An 18689-nucleotide genomic window follows, 5' to 3' on the forward strand; every position below is an offset into this window, starting at 1 on the left:
TCTTATAAAGAGAGACACAGAGATTCCGAAAGCTAATTCTTGCATACAAATGCCTGGTGTAAGAATGTCTTTGGAAGCAATGATTTATGAATACCCTCCAGCCCCACGCAAGGCACTTGTCAATCAGACTGAAATTTTCAGAATGCCATTGAGGGATCTCCCCTTAAAAAAGAAAGAAAACTAAAACTAAGAAAGGACTAGCAGCCCAGAGCCAATTAGAAATATACTTTTTTGCTATTTAATAAAACATATTTAATAAGTCAGGGGGTAATGAACAGGCCAACTGCAGAGTTAAGACTAAAAATGGATAGACTCACTCAGTCTATCCAATCAGTGTTCCAAGCTGCTGTTCAGGGGTGTGTGTACAATGCATTTCAGACAGGCACTGAGAGGTAGAGGTTAGACACTGGCCACTACTGGCTGACAAGACTTCTAAAATGATAGCCTTTAAGGAGATAAAAAGGATAATTGAAGTACTGAGTTCCCTTGTTTTCTAACATGTTTGTAAGGCAGTACCCATTGCATCCCCACAAGTGCACGTGTGGTACGTTTATGTGTAATTTCATAGGAGCAGTTATTCCAGCAGTTTAGTGCCTCCTGGCCCTTGAATGATGTCAAAGAGTGGTTCCACCTGTCTAGTTGGCTCTTAAAAATTTTAACAAAGAGGATGACTGATCCAGGCCACTTTCCTCCCTGCCTCCTTTGCAGGGTCAAGGTCTCCAGAGTAGAGGAACAACTCAAGGAGTCAAGGCAATGGTGGAGAGAAACGGACCCTCCCACTTGATCGTGACCACCATGTGAGCTGTGCTACCTATAGTCATATACTCACGTCCTGCTCTCTTAGGAACTATATCCTCTCACTCCCTCCAGGTTGTGTGACTGTATCACTGAAGAGAGATGTATTCTTCCTCTGTTTCTGGCAGTAGGATGATCCTCCAGTGGATGTGAGTGCCTCCTTGTACCCATCTCCGCCCAGACACAACCTTTATCACGCACGTGCTCTTGTGCAATCAATGCCCAAGTTGTCATTTTTCTCCTAGCCTCCTTGTCAGTCATCCTCCTGAAACACGGTAACTGGTCAATGGAATTTTAAGTGAAGTCCGAATATGGGCCACTTTATTATTACTTTACCCATAGTAAAGTTATTTGTGATGCAAATTTCCTAAGATATAAAGTCTCCAAACACATTGCTGAAACCCCCTCCGAATGCATCACATCCTTGCTTTTTCCCACTGACGGGATGTGGTAACACTTGCAGCAGAAGTCACTGCCTGACCTACCAAGATGGCAGGTAATGTCTTCAATTAACTGTCTCTCCCAGCAGCGCCTTCAGCGCCCAGCACTCAACCTCACGCAGAAAAGGCTGGCTTCTTCTAGGTGCAGAGCACCGTGGCTGTGGCACTTGGATCCATACCACCATTTCCTCCATCCAAAGTGCTTAATTCTGCATCCCATTTCCTCAACATTCTCCTGGTTTGATGAATCAGTGCGGTCCTCCGTCATCTATTTGTATTAAAACTATCCCATCAATAACTCAAGCACAAATAGACCTCATTGAGTGTTAAAAGGCATAAGCACCAGGAAAGGGCATTGGTAAAGCTATTTTAAAAATTGAAGTTGAAGGGCTTTCAAATCACCATTGGCCTCTGCCCACTAAGAGCTTTCACAAGTCAGCGTTATTGATTTGAAGGAAGTTTCTGAATTAAGTTGCTCAGAACTCTTCTTAGACCAATAGAAATGTTATGTACACAATTGGCTGTCATCTTCTTTATGATAATTGTTGTGCCTAGACCATGTTTTACTAGAACATAAAATATCATCAACTAATATTGTAGACGTAATGGGTATCAGAACCCACAGCTGAATAGAAAGTGGCTTTTATTTTCCCCTGGCTTGGAGGATCCAGACCTCCAGTCATTCTTGAGAATGCTGTGCATGTAGATGAATATTTGTTTAAAAATCAGTATCCACGTACGACACCAAGCTTCCTTATTGCCATGACTGTGTTTGTTCAGAGTTCTGACTTTTGTGTGACTTCTACCGTGTTAAGTCAAAGGGGCGGTGAAGCGACTGTTGATGGGACTGTCACGTATTTATGTTTCCAGCTCTGTGCTGAGAGCTGTAACACCAACATGTATGGCAGCTCGACCATATGGTGCACACCTGGAAAAGACTGAAACACCCGCTTAGCGACATCAGACTTTTCACACTCCGCTAAAGCAAAAAGCAAAAAGCAGGGGAGAAAAAGAAAAACACAATGCCTCTGCCCTTCTTCAATTTCAGAAAAAGGAATAGAAAGCTTTCTCAACTGCCTCCCGGCTGAAATGGGAACTGAGCCTAGAAGCTGACAGGGGGCCTGGCCTCCCATCACAGGACCCAGCATTAAGGAGACACAGCAGCAAAGGCTGGACCCAGGGCAAGAAAGAGATTAACCACCGTGTCCAAGGAAGAGCCGCGGGCAGAGTGAAAATCAAGAGAGAAAGACGGCAGAGATCTTCACCCACTGTGTGCATGGCCATGGCTTACACGTGATCCTGCCGACCCCTTCCCCTGTCCAGCATAACCTGCCCTCCTAGTGTGCTTTATTATCTTTCCTAAATGCATCACCACCTGAAAAAGCTACTCTGTATATTTACTCCCATTTCTGTCTCTGTCCATGGTACTACAATTGTACTCGGAGTGAGTCAGGACTTCTCTGAGAATCACAAGTAAGATCCATAAAGGGTGACTCAGGAAAGGGCTGCGCCCCTAATTTGTTTCATTATAGAGCCGAGCCTATTACTTTTTCATGGGGGCTCTTAAAGGAATCATGCTCCGTAGAAATGTAAAGCTGATAACATAATAAGGGAACTGCACGTTCACAGCTTTCGCTGGCCAAACCGAGAAGTGTTAAGACATCTTCTCAACGAAATGCATGACTAGTTGAAAGGAGAACTGAACCAATTACGTATTAGAACTCCTTCGGCTGCAATAGCTCTCTCACGCTCTGAATTCCTGGGCTAGACAACTTCAGACAGGCAAATAGACAGCCAAGGTTCAATGGATGTAGTTAAGAAATCTTGTGCTACTCAGTCTCTCAGGAGCTATCCAAGGCAGAGACATCAAAGGGAGATAGTGGGCAGCTTCTAAAAGGACCAAGTGATGACAAGAATGTCCTAGGATGCTCTCACCCTTACTTCTTCCTCAGAGCTTTTTGGGCTCACTTCTGAAATCAATGTCCTCAGCAGCAGATAAGACACAATTTACCAGTCATGTAGTTGATTTTCTCCTAAGATAATTGAACTTCCTTGAATAGGAATCTTTAAGGAGGTAACAGATGCTCACTGGCAACAGAAACATGAAAGCAGACATTCTGTGTATCATCATCATCATCATCATCATCATCATCATCATCATTATTGTTATTCATTTTCCTGAGATTTGGATCTCCAGATAACCCTCTGTAGAGATGTCACCTCAGTGTCAGCCTTTGGCAAAAGCATGTAATAGGCCAAGTTTCTCTTCTCTCTCACCTCTTTGTCTCATTTGTGCTCTTAGCTGACTTTCAACTTTTTTCTAGTCAACTGTTAGTAACACAAGCAATGACCTGTCCTCAGGAAAAATAAGCATTTCCAGTTATAAAGGGACAATTGAAGCACAAAAGAAGAAGGAAAGGAGGGAGAAAGGAAGGAAGAAGTGAAGGAAGGAAGGAGGCAGGGAAAGAGGAAGGAAGGAAAGAAGTTTTTACATGTTAAAAGAATTACATTATGATACTAAATAAAAGGGATCCAAATTGGAAGAGAAGATGTAAAACTGTCATTATATACAGATGACATGATACTATATACAGAAAACCCTAAAGGTTCCACTCTAAAACTACCAGAGCTGATAAAAGAATTCAGCAAGGTAGCAGGATACAAGATTAACTTACAGAAATCAGTGGCATTTCTTTACACGAACAATGAAATATCAGAAAAGGAAAGTAAAGAAACAATCCCTTTTAAAATTGCATCCAAAAAAATAAAATACTTAGGAATATATCTGTCCAAGGAAGTGAAAGATTTATAAAGAGAACTATAAAACACTGACTAAAAAATGAAAGGTGACTTAAAGAAATGGAAAGATAGCCCATGTTCTTGAATTGGAAGAATTAATATTGTTAAAATGGCCATACTACCCAAAGCAATCTACATATTTAATGCAATATCAAATTACCTAGGACATTTTTCACAGAGCTAGAACAATCATCCTAAAATTTATATGGAATCACAAAAGACCCAGAATTACCAAAGCAATACTGAAGAAAAAGAATGAAGCTGGAGGAATAACCCTCCCAGACTTGAGACGATACTACAGAGCTACAGTAATCAAAACAGCATGCTATTGGTACAGAAACAGACATATGAGTCAATGAAACAGAATAGAGAGCCCATAAATAAACCCACACATTTTTGGTCAATTAATCTTTGACAAAGGAGGCAAAAACATACAAATGGAGTAAACAAAGTCTCTTTAGCAAATTGTGTTGGGAAAACTGGACAGCTGCATGGAAATATATGAAGTTAGAACACTCCCTCACACCATACACAAAAATAAACTCAAAACAAAGGCAACCTATGGAATGGAAGAAAATATTTGCCAAAGATGAGACTGACAAGGGGTTAATTTGTAGAATATATAAACAGCTCATTCAACTTAGTAAGAAAAAAATCAAGCAACCCAATCCAAAAATGGGCAGAAGACCTAAACAAGCAATTCACCAGTGAAGACATACAAATGGCCAATAGGCACATGAAAAAATGCTCAGTATCACTGATTATCAGAGAAATACTAATCAAAACTAGAATGAGGCATCACCTCACACCAGTCAGAATGGCCATCATTCAAAAGTTCATAAACAATAAATGCTGGAAAGGCTGTGGAGAAAAGGGAGCCCTTCTACACTGTTCGAGGGAATGTAGTTTGGTGCAGCCATTATGGAAAATAGTATAGCGATTCTTCAAAAGACTAAAAATAGACTTACCATATCATCCAGCAATCCCACTCTTGGGCATACATCCAGAAAGAACCTCAATTCAAAAAGATATGTGCACCCCAATGTTCACAGCAGCACTGTTTACAATAGCCAAGATATGGAAACAGCCTAAATGTCCATAGACAGATGACTGGTTAAAAAAGTTGTAGTACATGTATATAATGGAATACTACTCAGCCATAAAAATTAATAAAATAATGCCACTTGAAGCCACATGGATGGACCTGGAGACTGTCATTCTAAGTGAAGTAAGCTAGAAAGAGAAAGAAAAACACCATATGATATTGCTTATAAGTGGAATCGAAGGGGAAAAAAAGAAACAAAAAAAGCCAAACAAACTTATTTACAAAATAGAAACAGACTCACAGACATAGAAAACAAACTTATAATTACCAGGGGGGGACATGGGTGGGGAGGGATAAATTGGAGTTCGATATTTGCAGATGCACACTACTATATATAAAATAGTTAAATAACAAGTTCATACTGTATAGCATGGGAAATCATATTCAGTATCTTGTAGTAACTTATGATGAAAAAGAACATGAAAATGAATATATGTATGTTCATGTATGACTGAAGCATTGTGCTGCACACCAGAAATTGACACAACACTGTAAACTGCCTACACTTTCAATTTTATATATATATTGTGTGTGTGTGTGTGTGTGTGTGTGTGTGTGTGTGTGTGTGTATACACAAAAACAAACAAATAAAAAAATAGGATACTAATTTGGCTAATTAACTAGACAAAATACCTGAATTCTTGCTACAAGCAAATGAAAACTGAAGTCACTATCTGGCTTCTGGTTCCCTTCCTCCATCTCCACCGCCCCCTTCACCCTCTCTTCCCTGGACCACTGCAACAACCTCCAGACAATTTTTCTTCCTCCAGTGTTATTCCCATCTGACAAGAGAGTTCAGTGCCTTAAAGGTCCAGGGCTGATTTCCTAGACGCCCTGCAAAACCATCTGTTTTCTAAACCATCTGCCCCTTCTCTCCCCAACGTGCCCTGCTTCTCCACGTCAAACCACTAAGCTAATGCCATCTCTAAGCATCTTCTCCACTGTGTTCTCTTCAGCCTCTTTCTTTAAACTGGGGGCACTCTCCTTCTTTATCGGCATAATCTCTCCTGTCATAACGACACATCAGCAAAAAGGCTAGAATTTCTGCATGATGGTGATTTCCTCCTCTAGATCACAGTCACCTGAGGACCTCAGTCCTCATTCATTCTGTGTCTCTAGCACCTGGCACAGGCCAGAGCACACAGAAGATGGAAAGTACCAATTCTTCTCTTTACTCATTAACCTTGATCCCCCTTGAGAAGCATTACTGGACCCTGGGATGCACAATGTTGCGTGAAGCTGTTGGGTCTGGAGAGGGGCTATTTTTTTTTAAAAAAATTATTGAACTGTAGTTAATTTACAATGTTAGTTTCTGGTGTACAGCAAAGTGATTCAGTTATACATATGGATATATGTATGTATATATATATATATATTTTCTTTTCAGTTTGCAAATTCCAGACTTGTCTAATATTATGTATTAAACACGGACTTAAAGCTGAACCGTACCGATCCCACACCCAGCACCTCATCTACATCTTTATTCATCCCTTTGTTTTAGCAATGTGCCTGCTTCTCATCTATACAATTCTTCATTTTTGGAATGAATTTAAATTTTGGAAGAATCTTTAGCCCCACATTTACTACAGGGTAAGAACTGAAGTATTTTTGTTTGTTTGTTTGTTTTGCTTTTGTTTGTTGTTTGGGGGGATAATTAGGTTTATGTACTTAACGGAGGTACTTGGGGATTGAACCCAGGACCTCATGCATGTGAGGCACGTGCTCTACCACTGAGCTATGCCCTTCCCACAAGACCCAAAGTATTTTAAGTACTATTTTACTGATTTTTAAAAAAATGGATAAATGAAACACTGCCATGACATGAGACCTTGACACTTTCCTAGACCACTGAGCCTAGATTATAGATTTGAGTGTGACGAGGTTCCTGTGGCCCGCAGGCAGACTGCGGGGGTCTCAGAGGAGGGGGATCATAAAAAGGAAGAGGAAAATTCAGCCAAATGGGCTGTGATCTTGTCTCCATCACACTGGGACCTGGGTAAGTCTTTCACTTCTTTGTGCCCTGGTTTCCTCCTCTGTGAAATGGGGAGAACCAGTTGGTGTATATCAGAGGGCTCTGATAGGCTGAAAGGCGATGGTACCTGCACACTACTGAGCGGTCCCTGCAGGCAGCAAATGCTCATCACACACTCACTATTCATATTCTCCTTTTTAGAATAAATTTATTTTAATTTTTAATGGAGGTACTGAGGATTGAACTCAAGACCTTGTGCATGCTAAGCATGTGCTTTCCCGCTGAGCCATACCCTCACCCCACTCCCAATATTCTCCTTCTTGCTGTTAATATGTCACTTGTCAGGACAGGGTCAGGGTGGGCTCAAACTCTCCGTGGGAGTCTAAGCCACACGCGATCTGGGGCTGTGTGTGTGATGCTGGTCCAGGAATGCACGATTTCTGTCTCTCCTGTTTCCATGCCCTTTTTTCTCTTTCCATTAATGACAGGAGAAAAGCACATGATGGCTGTGACAACTGAGTATTAGCAACGTATGAAATACGGCTGACATCTCTTCTAGAGGGTTCTCTATTTTACTCTCAACATTTTAAAACCTTGGAGGCTAGCCGCCAGGACAGACTGCTAGGTTAAAGCCGATCACGTTTGCTCATTCATACATGGGGAGAAACTGCACGATTATTTTGTAAGAAATAAAGCACGGGATTTCAATGGGGCCATTCATTTTGCCAAAGTAAAGCCACAATCCTGTTCAGTGAGACGAAATCTGGAACGAAGGCATGTGGACTGTGTCCAGAGCGAGCCCGAGCCTGGCGTAGGGGCACCTACATCCCCCGCCTTCTTTCCATAGACCCTAGAGAAAGCTGGGGAAGGATGTGCCCCTGGCTATGAGCGCAGGAGATCTGGTCCAAGGCATCCTGTAGGGCAGCTATGTGAGTCTTTGTTGCAAAGTGACATACCAGAGGTCAAGGAGAGAGATGCCGGGCAGGGCAGCCTGCGAGGAGGTGCTGGACTCTGTGTAAGTCTCGCATCTTCAACAAGTGATCATCCACTTGAAGCTTGTCTATGTTGTGATTTTCCTCTTATTCTCAATCTTTCTTCTTATCTCCAAACCCTACAGTTAAGTCTTACCGGGACTCTATGACAAGAGGGACCTGTGTCCTTACTTGGAGGATCTGGAGGAGCAGATCCTGAGACAGTAAAAGGCCAGGGGTCCTCCTGGCTGAGATAGGGAGTAACACCCGAGATGAATTTGAAGAATGAATAAGCCCTCCTTAGCATCTCAGAAAAACTCAGAGGGCAGAGCAGTCGTGGGAAGTGGTGGCTTAGCTAAAGCCACTTGGGCATTAAAGGAAGTAAGATGCATGAAGACCAGCGGTCCCCTTACACGGTCTGTACCCCTCACTTCACAGTATGCAATGGGAAATAGGCAAGGATTCAAATCTAAGAAAAACTCCGCTCACTAAGTTCCCTCAATCCTAGACCCAGAAGAAATGATTAGGAAGGAAAGTACAAAACAGAACATGAGCCCATCTTTGGAACTTGGTTACCAAGGAAACCAAAGAGCCAAACAAATTCCAGGCGTGTTCTGAGGTCAGTCTAGAATAGTCTTAAATGTCTGTCATATATTTATATTATATTATATTGGATGAATCCATTTCAACATGGTTTTACTTCTTTATGACATAATCTCACACTTAATTTCCAGGGCAGCTGTCAAAATGCATTAGAGCTCTTACCTCCATCAAAGAGATTTTGGGTTTTGATGAAGTTCCTTAACCGAGCTATTCGGAGATCTCATGTAACTTACCCATTCCTAGAGACTTGTAAAGGCAAACTGGCTTAAAGGATTAGCATTTTTTAAAACCATTTTCCTTTTAAAAGCAATCAAAGCCATTTTTTTTTTCATCATTGGGGGTCACTGTTGAAGATACCCCATTTTAATCTGTTTAGATTATTTGACCTTTTCCTTGTCAGCTTTTATAGCTCTTCATTCCTGCTAACATTTCTTCACAGTAAGCAGTCCTGGTGTATATAGTAAATGCTAATTAGCCCTTTCAAAGGTTCCCATGATAAATATCTTAATGCCTCCTTTAGAGTTTCTGGGCACAAAGCAGAGATGAAAGAAGTCACTTTGCCTCGTGTCCTTATCCAAATTCATGTCTCCCTCATCCTTCCACCTCTAAACAACCTCTGATGGCTTGCTTTTTTGACTTTCTCACCTGCCCTTCCTGGTGCCTGGTCCCACCATGCCTTTTTTTTTTTTTCGTTGAGGACAGCAGTGCCCTGGATTAACCAGACCAGACTGTCACTGCTCCTGTGTGGATTTTCCACTCAAGAGCTAAAACAGAAGACTCAGAGATTACAAACAAAAACACTGCAGTGGACTCCTCCCAAAAAATGCCCTCTGCCCAGTGCAGGTGGCAATTTACTGAGGGCAATGAGTGAAGAAGGCCACTTTCTTTGGTTTTTATTGCCTGAATTACACCAGGCATACAGTGATGCGAGCAGGTCAATAAGTTGAACTCAACAAGATGACTTTATCAATTCCATCCATTTTAATGATCAAATTGTGCCTTCTTGCAATTTCAACTTTCCTGTATGTTCTATTCCTGTTAACATACCTAAATTGTTCAAAGCTTAAATTTATAATACCTTAAGGATGAACTATCTCATTCCTTATCCATTCCTCTTAACAAATATTATGCATCTATTACGTAGTTTTTTTTCACACATGAGGAATTTGTCGTTTTTAGTTAATGCATTAAATAGTCTCTGTGAGCTAGATTTTTTGGTACCCATCTCTAGAAGAAGACGTAGATTCACAGATAGATCTCAAATAAATAACCTGACTGAGGCACCCCTCTGATAATCTGTAGGCTCAGAATTCAAAATCATGCCGGTTTGGCTTCAAAATTTAACGTTTCTGCTGGGCAATGCAAAACCACCTGAGAGTTCACCGTTCTCTGAACTGATGTCTGGCGTAAATACTTGTATCTCCTTGCAGAAATACCTTTATAGAACTGTCTCAGTTTTAGTCTTCTGCCTTTATGCGTTTCTGTCTTGTGCAAAAAAGATGATAAGCTGATTTCTGTCATATCATTAATGCATCTCATGTTTACGTATTTAATATATTGTCCATGAAGATATTCAGTGTCCTTATATATGAATTTGACCCAATAGTCCTGTGATCATAAGAAAAATCATTCACTTACTACAAAGCTGAATGTGTATTTTCTAGTCAGAGAGGGGATGAGTACACAATCCCACGTTACTGTAGCTGCCTTACATGCTAGAAAAACAAGCCTTTCCCAGGTGTTTCAGTTCAGCGCCTTCAACTATATTCTGCATTTGCATCTATCCCTATGCTCAGCTCCGGTCCTCTCTCTCATGAGGCCTTCTTTCTCATGAGCTGACTGGGGCCAGCATGTGTGGTCCAGGAAGTGAAGGGGACTAGCGGGCCACCCTGGCTTTTCAGGAGAGAACCCAACGCTGAAAGGTAAACTCTTCTGCATCATGGGAGCAAATGTGAGCCAATTTAGGAAGTGGAAATTCCCTCACTGGGGTTAGCTACCAGGCTGTTAGGTAAGCAGGTGAGAGGTAAATCAGAGGATGCAGATGGAAGCAAAAATGATGGATGGATGGATGGAAAGACGGATGGATGGATAGATGGATAGATGGATAGATAGATAGATAGATAGATAGATAGATAGATAGATAGATAGATAGATAGATAGACAGACAGACAAGACAGGCAAGGATTTGGGAGTTGACTGGGTCAGCACTTGGATCATCGGGAGCCAAGGAGACGGATTAGCATATGGTTGTCAATAGGAAGACTGAACAAAACTCGCCTCCCTTTGATATGCTTAGTGATGTTTTTAAAGCCCTTCTATCTGATTCTTTAGCTGGAAGAGACTGGGGGCTGATCTCTGCTTCAGCGACCAACTCATGGTTTTGTTGTTGTGATTGTTATTCAGACTCGATTATAAACAAGGATACACAGGTCCTTCTCTGCACCTGTCTTCATCTCTGTTCTCTGGGAAAGTGAGGAATACCTTGTTTCTTGTCCCAGAGTAACTTTTCCAAGAATCTCCATTAGGTGAATAATTAATTTACTTGTTAAATATGTGCATTCCTTTCGTCTGTCAAAAGCAAAGCTCATCCTGGTGTGAAAAACATATTTTAGAAGGCAAAAGACACAACCTATGGGCTACTTAACCATATAAGGGTCTATGTAAAAAGTGTCAAATGAATTTAAAAAGCACTAGCTGTCATGTCCTTATTACTGGGAAACAATCAACATTAAAAAAGAAAAAGAAAAAACCTGCAGAATTGTATTTTTGAGTGTGACTTGGAATGGAGGACAGTGAACTTTCACTATTTCCAGCAGACAGTTGTGTCTCCCAGATTATAGCAACATGTATTTTTTTAAAGCAAAGCATTTTATTAGCTTTTCAAACTTCCTGTTTGTATTCCTTACCTCTACCTCAACGTTACAGCACAGAAAAGGGCTTTTTGGTTGGCTTGTTTAGTTTTTAGCTGTTACCTTTCACCCATCCCTACTGAGTGTGTTGAGTTTGGTTCTACTGAATTGAAGTTTTGGAAAAGGCACATGTGCAGTGTGCATGGGTGGGTGTGCGTGTGTGTGTGAAATCGGGGTTCCTTTGGTCTCTTAGGTGTCACAGACATAGTTCAGCCTCTTTGTGAATGAATGAATGAACCTTGAGCCCTTCTGTGTGCCGGGTGTTCCGTGAGGCACTGGGGATAATGATGGGCCCAAAAATGAGCCCTGTGCCAGGTGCTGGAAGTCAGGGCGGGGACACACATTAGTCTAATTCTCAAACAAATGAGTGCCTCCTTGTGCAGGGTGAGAAGTGGGCGGACACGTGCTCTGGGAGTGGACAATCGTGCACCCACCTCAGGGAATGTCTTCCCAGGGCGTGATGCTGGGCTGCCAATGGCTCCCCAGGCTGCTTAAAAACCAAGGCTTTTGCTAAACATGAAAAAGACATAACCTGAGGGGTGATGGGCAGCATTTTGGGGTGCTGCTGCCCTGTGGGAAAGGATTCCCTCTACAGCAGGTGCTCTCTTGGGCCCCCAGCCCTCCCCACCACTGCCCCACCCTAGAGGCATGTTTTTTTGGGAGACAGTCCTTGCTTACGAAGGCTCAGCTGAAAGTGTGACACCAGTCAGTATGGCCATCATTAAAAAGTCCATGAAGTATAAACTTGTTGTTTGTCTATTTTGTATAAAGTAGTTAGAATCTGCAGATCTCAGATTCCCAATATATCCCTTCCCACCTCCTTACCTCCTCCCACCCCCATAACCATAAGTTTGCTTTCTATGTTTGTGAGTCTGTTTCTGTTTTGTAGATAAGTTTGTTTGTCTTTTTTTTTTTTTTTAAGATTCCACATATGAGTGATATCATATGGTATTTTTCTTTCTCTTTCTGGCTTACTTCACTAAGAATGACAATCTCCAGGTCCATCCGTGTTGCTGCAAAGGGCATTATTTTGTTATTTTTATGGCTGAGTAGTATTCCATTGTATATTGCACAGGGGACTATATTCAATACCTTGAGGTAAACTATAATGAAAAAGAATATGAGAACGAATATATATATGAAAGTGTATGACTGAACAATTATGTCGTACACCAGAAACTGACATATCATTGTAAACTGACTATACTTCAATAAAAAATAAAATAAAATAAAACTATTAAACTGTAAAAAAAGAAAAAAATCCACAAAGGATAAATGCTGGAGAGGATGTGGATAAAAGGGAAGCCTCCTACACTGTTGGTGGAAATGTACTTTGGCGCAGCCACAATGGAAAACAGTATGGAGATTCCTTAAAAAACTAAAAATAGAGTTACCATATGACCCAGAAATTCCACTCCTGGGCATATATCCAGAGAAAACACTAATTCAACATGCACCTCAATGTTCAGAACAGTACTATATGCAATAGCCAAGATATGGAAGCAACCTAAATGTCCATCAACAGATGACTGGATAAAGAAGTTGTGGTGTATATAAATATATGGTGGTATATAAATATATGGTGGAATACTACTCAGCCACAAAAAAAGAAAGAAAGAAAGCCATTTGCAGCAACATGATGGACCTGGAGATTCTCATACTAAGTGAAGTAATTCAGAAAGAGAAAAAAGAAACATATATCACTTATATATGGAATCTAAAAAAATGACATAAATGAAATTATTTACAAAACAGAAACAGATACAGACATGGAAAACAAACTTATGGTTACCAGGGGAAAGGGGTGGGAAGGGATAAATTGGGAGTTCGAGATTTGAAGATACTAAAAACTATATATAAAATAGATAGACAAGGTTGTACTGTACAGCACAGGGAACTACATTCAATGCCTTGTAGTAAAATATAATGAAAAAGAATGTAAAAAGAATATATGTATATATAACTTAAACACCATGCTGTAAGCCAGAAGCTAACACAACACTGTAAGCCAACTGTACTTCAACTAAAAAAAAAAAAAGTAAATCCTTTAGAGGTTAGTTTCACTAGACAAAAATAATCTGTGAAATAATTTTCCTTTATTAAAAAAATCACATTTACAAATACAAAAAAAAAGTGTGAGGAGTTAACCCTTGGAAGGGACTTATGACCAACGATGGTTAGAGTTTATAGATGAATTTATCCCCTTAGAATGTGCAGGAGCTTCCTGGGGCTGCTATGAACAGGTCTGGCCAGTTGGAATCCCATTCCTTTCATGGCACCCCCTCCTCCCTCCCTTTCCTTCACCCCTGCTTCCCTGGAAGTGCATTCCTCAAAGTAGCTTTGGCCTCAGCCTCTGTTTTCTAGGAAAGACTGGTTAAGGTAGGAGATCTGTGGACTAAATCCAAAATTGTCCTCCATTCTGCTGGAATATCAGAGTACCAACAACTCAGAGATTTAAACAACAGAAAAAAATCCCTTCACTGTAAAGAGTGGATTCTAAGAAAACTAGCATTTGGACATAGTAGCCCAATGGCCAGTGGCTGGATCTGCTGTCCCCAGTGGAAGGATGACATCCTACTGGGCTCTGCACACATCAGGACACGGCTGGAGTGTGTGGAGGAGGGGCTGGTATGTTTTTAGGGGAGCCTCTACAGGATGTGATCAGAGAGTTAGGTGACTCAGAAGACATTTGGACTTGACCACGTGAGGAATGCTGAAGCCACTGAGGCACATCATATTGAGATAAACACACAACGGGTGGGAAGCGGGTGGTGGAAAGGAGATTAAAATCACCATCAGATAGTTACTGAAGAAAGGGGCAACTTCTTTTGTGTACTTTTAAACTGCAGAAGTGGAACAAATTGGAAGACGTCATTAGGAGCGATGCTGTTGGAGAACAAAGGAGGCTGCATCATGAGGTAGCAACATCGCCTTCCCTGACATCTGTCCCGTCTCTGCAAGGACGTCACTGGCGAGGCCGTTCCTGCAGAGGGTGAGGGCCCGGCTGGCCCGTTGCCAAGGTCACGTACAACGTGGAGAGTCCAACCCTGGGTTTCAACACGATTAGTGCTTCATTTAGAGGGAGTCTGTATTGGAAGGCTCTTATGGTCCAGGATTTCCACCCCTTACTGGCCAATGACCTTCACACCATAAAAAAGAAATTTAAACAGCAGTCTTCAGCCTTAGGGATTCTGAGCAGCTATCACACCAGTGCAGGCATTTGGTGGTCGCAGACCAGGTGAGAGAGGGCAGTGTAGCAGCGTTAATCACAGCCACAAGGAAGACAGTGCAGTACTCCAGGGCAACTGACCACATCCCATCCCCTGGTGCCTTTCCCCGTGGGTGGTTCACTTGGTCACGCACTCATTCATTCATTCAACATGAAGGCTGGATACCGTGGAGATCTAGTGGGAAGGGACACCTTGGGAATCCACAGCCCAAAGGAAGGAAACACAGGAAGGGACGGAAACATTGCCACTGAGCATGATCAAGAACGAAATACAGTTGGGGAGGCTGTTGTGCCTGCATCCAGGGCTACAGTACTAGCAGGACACTTCTCACTTCTTGGGAAAGGGCTGCTTGACTTGCCTCGAGGGATACCTCTGCCGGTTCTTGCTCAAGAAGGAAGCACAGATCCTGACACACTGAGGATGCTCAGGTGAGCCTGGGATTGGAGCCTGCCTCTGCTCCTTACTACTGAAGCATCTGTAAAAGCAGGTTCATTTATCCGGAAAATATCTTTGAGTGCCTGTTCACGTGGCAAGCATTGTAAAATGTGCGGAAGATTGAATTACGGAGAGAGAAAGAGAAAGACACGGACTCCGGCCCCACGGAGGAGACCCCGTGATGGCGGAGGTCATCGTTAATTGCACGCCGATTTGCTTCCACTGTCGTGCAGCACAGCTGCGCTGGGCGGGAGGCACGGGGCTTAGTTTGGCCACGGGTTCCGGTGCTAATAAGAGCCTCTCTCTCGGGGCCAGTGCTGGTGTCAGGTGAAATGACGCGTGCGAAGCGCTGAGCCTGACGGCGGGCAGCGCGCGTGATGGAATCCTGGCCCTGTTTACACGACGTCAATACTGATGATCATGCTTATTTCTCTCCACCGATGTCTCCGCAGAGAAAACACACACATCTCACCTACCAACAGCTCTTTTTTGTTTGTTTGTTTCACCCTGATTGTCAGGCCGGCGTTCCCTTGTACATGTACAAAACTAATTTATATTTTCAAGTCCTGTTCAAATGAAAAGTCTCTCACATCAAAAAGGGAGATGTGGGGTACGGGTCTGGCTCAGTGGTAGAGGGCATGCCTAGCATGCACGAGGTCCTAGGTTCAATCCCCAGCACTTCTGTTTAAAAATAAATAAATAGATAAACTTAATTACCTCCCCGTCAAAAATATAATGAAGTAAAAAATATATATATATATTAAAGGGAGGTGTAGTGGGAAACTTTTGTTCAGTGGCTGGGTTCCTGTTATTTGCAAAGTGACCACTAGTCATTTGCTAAGCACCAGCTGCTTTGGTGGAAAGTCTCAAGCCAGTGAGGGAGACATGCCCCATATTTGAGTCCATATGGCATCTCTGCCTGGATCCTTCAGCCTGTCTGCAATCTCACCTCTCAGGATGGGAGCTACAGTTGGGAAAGACAGGCAAAGCAGGGTGAACAGAAAAGCATAGTGGGGGCGCCTTCGCCCCTGAGAGCATCCGGTTCCTTTTCTGTAGCTTCTAAGACTGGGGACATGAAATAACAGGAAGAACGAAACAAATTCACAGCTTATGGAACATGTCGATGTGTTTTTCTCCTCAATCACAGGAAGGATAGAGGTTTTGGATTTAGATGAACTTGGATTGAAATTTACCTTTTCTAAGTCACAGTTCCCTCATTTTTAACATGAAGATCATGCACCTTTCCCACGTGGGGATGAAGATGTGACAGACGTAAAGGTCCTTAAAAATAATAATTACCCAATAAATGTCATCTCCCTTCCTGAGCACCCAAAGTTAACCTCCTCTCTTGATCCTGCACCAGACGTTAAAACAGGCTTCTCCAAAACCACCCAAGTAAACTTCCAAATCCCCCACTACAGCAACTCATAAGTATACATTCCCATATAACGAAGAGAAGAGAGATGAAATCCCGTTGCATACATTGGTAAACTTTTATACATTGTGACCGCGTAAACTCCATATGTCCAAGAATACTCATTCTTCTCAGGCACCCTTGGAAAATCTGTAAAAATCTACCCTACACAATGCCAAAAAAAGAGATCACCACAAATTCCAAAGAATTAGCCACAGAGAGACAACTGTGTTGTTCACAAATATTTTCAAGACCTAATAACATAGTAAAGTTTAAAAATTATGAGTCTGGAAACTCAATAATCCACTAATAATATAATAAATCATGGCATAAAATGGGCAATGATAAGAGAAATGACACAGATTTAGAACCGAACAAGTAAGTGGCTAAACATGAAAGCTAAAGCATTGTCCAGAGGGAAATGTGTAGCTTGGCTGCACGGATTAGAAAATGTGAAATTGTGAAGGTAAGTGAGCTAAGTCGAACCGACAAATGTGTTATCAGTCATATCCTGCAGGACCTTGCTATTGTCAAAGAGAAAATAAAAAAAATGTATCTACATGAAGCAATTAGAGAATAAGATATATGTTGATTAAAACTCATGAGTTAGAATTCAGTGAGTTCAAACATGGCTGAATATATGCTAATGAAGCACTTCGCATGAATTAGTCTTGACCTTCAGCACAGTATTGCGATTCTTACAGATCAGGAAACGGAGGCTCAGAGATTTTTCAGAAGCAGCTAGCAAATGGTGGGGGTCTTATGAAGTTAAGGTTTTGCTCTGCTTTTTTTTTTTTTTTATTCTACCACCCCACACTGCCTCCCACTGGACTACAGTCCCAAACCTATGGGCTGTCCAGACGGTGATGTCAGGGTGTTACCAAAACGCGGGTCTGTCTGCTCGCCGCTCAAAAGCCAACACAAAGAGAGACACATGTTGGTAGAACGGAAAGGCTGCTTTATTCTGGAGGCAGGCAACTGGAAGGTGGGCAGACTCCTGTCCTAAGGACAACTCCCCAAACCAATCAAGGGGCAAGAGCTTTTAAAGAGGAGTCTCGGGGGCACAGGCTGAGGGAGGCGGATCCATGCAGAACAGCAGTCAGCTCTGACAGTTAGTCGTGCAGGGTGTGATCAGCATCATCTTGACTACTTCAAGTACAGTCTTCCATCTTCAGTTCCAGGGGCTGTTTGTTCCCATTTCCTGGAGGCCAGTTCCAGGAACTGTGGCAGCTTCTGTCATGGCTACAGTCTGGTCACCAAGTAGCTAACTTCTTCCACCAGGTGGGGGTCTCAGTCTCTACAGGACAGCTCAAAGGACATGGCTCAGGATATGATCTGGAGCCCTTGGGAGGGGCTAAAAGTCCCTGACTTTGTTTAATGACTTAACTGTTCTAATTCTGTTTCTCTTGACAACTTCCCTTTGTTTCTGTAGTTTCTCATTTCTCTGAGTAAACTGATTCTTTGACTGAAGTTTTCCTACAGACAAGAGGCAGGTGGAGGACATGGGGGATGGGGGTGTCAGTCCTGGGAAGGCCCCAGGGGGTGAAGGTCCTACTCCATTTCAATGTGAATTCAAATAGCAGGGGCGAGGGAAGGCTGGAGCTCAGAAAATCTAAAGAACTGTTACTATTGCCCCAGAGACGACTGTTGCCAAGTGCTTTCAACCCCCTGACAGTGACATGGGAAAACCCAGGACCCTTGTCACCCCTGGTTTAGGGATGTGGAACTGACTCTGGGATGCCTGTGACTTAAATGAAGGCGTGTGTGCAGAAAGGATCAAAAAGCAAAAACTACTTAGAGCTGCTATAATTTGAGTATATTTGAAAACTTGGCATTTCAAAATACACACTTGATTTTATTTCAAGAAAATGCCAGAATCTGAAGAATGTTAAGAACGCTTTAAAGGGGGCAGAGGGGAGGAGGATGACAGTCTTTCCTGTGTTAAACATCTTGTTTTGCTTTAAAAAAAAAAAAAATGCAGGCTCAATTTTCAAACATCAGATGTAGAAATTAAAC

At 42.2% G+C, this 18689-nt stretch overlaps 1 protein-coding gene and 1 non-coding gene across 3 annotated transcripts in view; both read right to left on the reverse strand.

Annotated features, from left to right (window-relative positions):
• CNTNAP5 (contactin associated protein family member 5) overlaps positions 1–18689 on the reverse strand; it is a 733870-nt gene that overhangs the window by 426195 nt on the left and 288986 nt on the right. The window lies entirely within an intron of this gene.
• TRNAV-CAC (transfer RNA valine (anticodon CAC)) lies at positions 6812–6886 on the reverse strand. The gene has a single exon. It is a non-coding gene; the product is annotated as a tRNA-Val (tRNA).

The sequence above is a fragment of the Camelus bactrianus genome, chromosome 5, assembly GCF_048773025.1.
Source record: "Camelus bactrianus isolate YW-2024 breed Bactrian camel chromosome 5, ASM4877302v1, whole genome shotgun sequence".
NCBI lineage: Eukaryota > Metazoa > Chordata > Mammalia > Artiodactyla > Camelidae > Camelus > Camelus bactrianus.